Source organism: Terrapene carolina, unplaced genomic scaffold, assembly GCF_002925995.2.
Source record: "Terrapene carolina triunguis isolate 2854851 unplaced genomic scaffold, T_m_triunguis-2.0 Scaffold69, whole genome shotgun sequence".
NCBI classification, from domain to species: Eukaryota; Metazoa; Chordata; order Testudines; family Emydidae; genus Terrapene; species Terrapene triunguis.
Window position 1 is genome coordinate 33,766,607 of NW_020664420.1, and position 3,956 is coordinate 33,770,562.

Consider the following 3,956-nt stretch of genomic DNA (forward strand, 5'->3'; position numbering starts at 1 on the left):
CACCACAAACTGAAGTGAGCTCCTTTTAAAACCCAGGTGCCCTGATTAGCCTGCCTTAATTGATTCTAGCAGCTTCTTCTTAATTGGCGCCAGGTGTCCTAATTAGCCTGCCTGCCTTAACTGGTTCTAGCAGGTTCCTGATTACTCTAGTGCAGCCCCTGCTCTGGTCACTCAGGGAACAGAAAACTACTCATCCAGTGACCAGTATATTTGCCCTCTACCAGACTCCTGTACCCCATTGGTCTGGGTCTGTCACACGTGAGTAATTATGTCACCAGAAACCCTGGATGGGATTACAGATTTATTGAGCATAGTGTACTTTACTCTACATGTTAACTTGTGTGCCAGTCTTTTCTTATGAGAATGATTTGCTGAAGCATTAAGCACCCCTGACTTCACTTTAGGCCTTTAAATCCTCTAGCCTGCCTGTCTCTGACTACTAAAGATTGCTACACAGAGTTTGTGATTAAATAAACATTTGTTTTAAACTTTATGTAAACAATGTTTTATATTTAAAAGGTATTTTTGAGCCCAATCCTGGAAATTTTGCCATTAACTTTAGTGAGACCAGAAGAGAAATCTTTAAGTCTTTGGTGGGCTGTCCACATTTAGTAAAATGAGCTTCTTGTTTCCCACGCATTTAGATATGTATGCTTGCATGTATGCTTCTTCCAAGACATTTTTATTTCCTCTCCTTCTGGTCAGCTCAATGGAGACATGAGGATGATCACCCAAAATACATAGAAAAAATTCCAACAATATATAGTGAAAGAATAATACTTCATAATATTTAAATTTTAGCAATCTGCTGTCACTAAAGGACTTGTTTACAGCTTCATACTGAAGAAACTGAACATACAAATTATTATTAATTCATTATTGTAGCACCTAGGAGCCCTAGTTATGGACAAGGACTCCATTGTGCTAAGTTTTGTAAAAACACAGAATAAAAAGTCTCTGTCCCAACTTAACATGGTATAATTCAATTGACTTTAATTTAATTGTCCTTTATATTTCAGAACTTTCCTTCGCATATTTGCTTAATATCAAAGAAATCTGTGAACGTCTGTTAAAGGCACTTGAAGAAAAAATACTAACGAATACTGTTCAAAGATATAGATAAGACACCCAGACACCATCATAGGACCTAATCATATCAGCCACATCATCAGAGGCTCATTCACCTGCACATCTAGCAATGTGATATATACCATCATGTGCCAGCAATGCCCCTCTGCCATGTACATTGGCCAAACCGGACAGTCTGTATGCAAAAGAATAAATGGACACAAATCAGAGGTCAAGAATTATAACATTAAAAAAACAGTTGGAGAACACTTCAACCTCCCTGGTCACTCAATTACAGACCTAAAAGTTGCAATTCTCCAACAAAAAAACTTCAAAAACAGACTCCAACGAGAAACTGAAGAATTGGAATTAATTTGCAAACTGCACACCATTAAATTAGGCTTGAATAAAGACTGGGAGTGGATGGGTCATAACACAAAGTAAAAACTATTTCCCCAGGCTAATTTTTCCCCTACTGTTACTCACACCTTCTTGTCAGCTGTTTGAAATGGGCCATCCTGACTATCACTACAAAAGTTTTTTTTCTCCTGCTGATAATAGCCCTCCTTAATTGATCGTCCTGTTAGAGTTGGTGTGACAACACCCATTTTTTCATGTTCTCTGTGTATATATATCTTCCTACTGTATTTTCCACTGCATGCATCCAATTAAGTGGGTTTTAGCCCATGAAAGCTTATGCCCAAATAAATTTGTTAGTCTCTAAGGTGCCACAAGTACTCTTCATTCTTTTTGCTGATACAGATTAACACGGCTACCACTCTGAAACCAGATATTATGGTGTTGGGCACATAAAAATGACATACTGTGGATTTTGCAGTACTATTTTGAGATACTGAGTACTACAGAATTTAGGCTATAACGTACTACTGCTTTTTTCTATGCCGTGTATACAGTTTGTACTGGATATGAGGACTTTAGGCCAAAATCGTTCTCTGTGTAGTAAATTCCATGTAAGGGACTAGAAACTCTGCCTTACACATTCTTCTGTCAAAAGGCAGGATTTGCCTGTTTGGGAAAACAGGTGGTTTGGCTTCCAGGCCCCAGGAATCTCAGGAGATCTGCCAGAGGTCAAGTCTGTTTGCACATCTCCCCAGTCGATCTGCTCCTTACACATAGATCCCAAATTCTGTGGAGAGGCTTCTTCAGCGTAGGGCAGCTTGATATTTCAGCATTCCCTCCTTCTACTCCCTCTAAGGAGGCTGGACCTCACTTGTACATTCCCATTGTATTGTATTTATCTCCCCATGCCATTTTAATTCTGACCATACTATCACAAGCATGGTGAGCTATCATGATGCTAGGGTTATTTAAACTAATATTACTATTAATGACTTGTAATATTTGTTACTAGTGACCCTCATTGAATCTCTTGGTGTGCAATATAGACTAAACTATATGTTTTACTGCTTGTTAAAAGATTCAGCTTGGTCATATATGTGACGTTGCACTCCATATGTTTATGGAAATATGCTTATGAGTGTGAATATAATGTAACTGGAATATGCTTTATGCAAAAGGTCTCTTGTAAGGTATCATTACAAAGCTTATAATCTACTGAGTGTGTTCATCCTATCGGTATGTATGTATCATTCTTGTATCTAAAACTAGAAATATGAAGTATTACTCTGAGGTCCTACTGTAATTATGCAAAGTGTGGGCCATTAATAATGGCTTGGAATCTTGATGGCTCCCATTAACCAGGACAATTGGTTGTAAATGGCTCTGTTTACTCGCAAACTTTCCTGGGTACCTGCAGGCCAACCCTGAAAGAATGGAGAATAAGGTCTTATAGTGACATGTGATCATGTCACTTGGAACTGGAATCCATCTTAAACCTGGTGCTTTTCCATTTAGAAGGAAGGGTGGGAACCCAGAGAGGGACAAAAGATTCCTGCCTTGTGCCAAAGCTATAAAAGGGCATGGGAAAAAACAAGAGGGGGATCATGAGAAATCCCGTAGTTATCACCTAAGCTGGAACAAGGACTATACCTGGGGAAAAGATTGGGCTCAGACTAGGAAGGAGTCTAGTCTGTGAAAGAAGCTTATTGGAATATCTCTGAGGATGAAATTTACCTGTATTCAGTTTCTTAATGTATTAGGCTTAGACTTGTGTGTCTTGTTTTATTTTGCTTGGTAACTTACTTTGTTCTGTCTGTTACTACTTGAAACCACTTAAATCCTACTTTTTATTCTTAATAAAATCACTTTTGTTTATTATTAAACCCAGAGTAAGTGATTAATACCTGGGGGAGCAAACAGCTGTGCATACCTCCCTATCAGTGTTATAGAGGGCGGACAATTTATGAGTTTAACCTGTATAAGCTTTATACAGAGTAAAATGGATTTATTTGGGGTTTGGATCCCATTGGGAGCTGGGTGTCTGGGTGCTGGAGACAGGTAACCTGCTTAGTGGTTTTCAGTTAAAGCCTGCAGCTTTGGGGATGTGGTTCAGACCCTGGGTCTGTGTTGCAACAGGCTTGCGTGTCTGGCTCAACAAGACAGGGTTCTGGCGTCCCAAGCTGACAGGGAAAACGGGCTCAGAGGTAGTTTCAGCACATCAGGGGACAGTCCCACGGGGATCTCTGTGACCGAACCCATCACAATACATTTGAAAAAATAATACATAAAAAGCATTCCCAAGTTTATGTCCACATTTTAGTTTCCAGCAGAACCACTGCTATGCACAAGAATGCCTTTCTTTAAACACAGCTTTGGAGATTTGCAACTTTTCTAAGGACTAGTTCCCTTTTCAAAACACTTGCGTAATGCTGATTTTGGCATGACATGGACATCCAAGCCTTCTGCTTCTATGAGGTGGCGTAACAGAGTACGACTAGCCCAACAGCCATGGCAGTCAATCTTGGAAA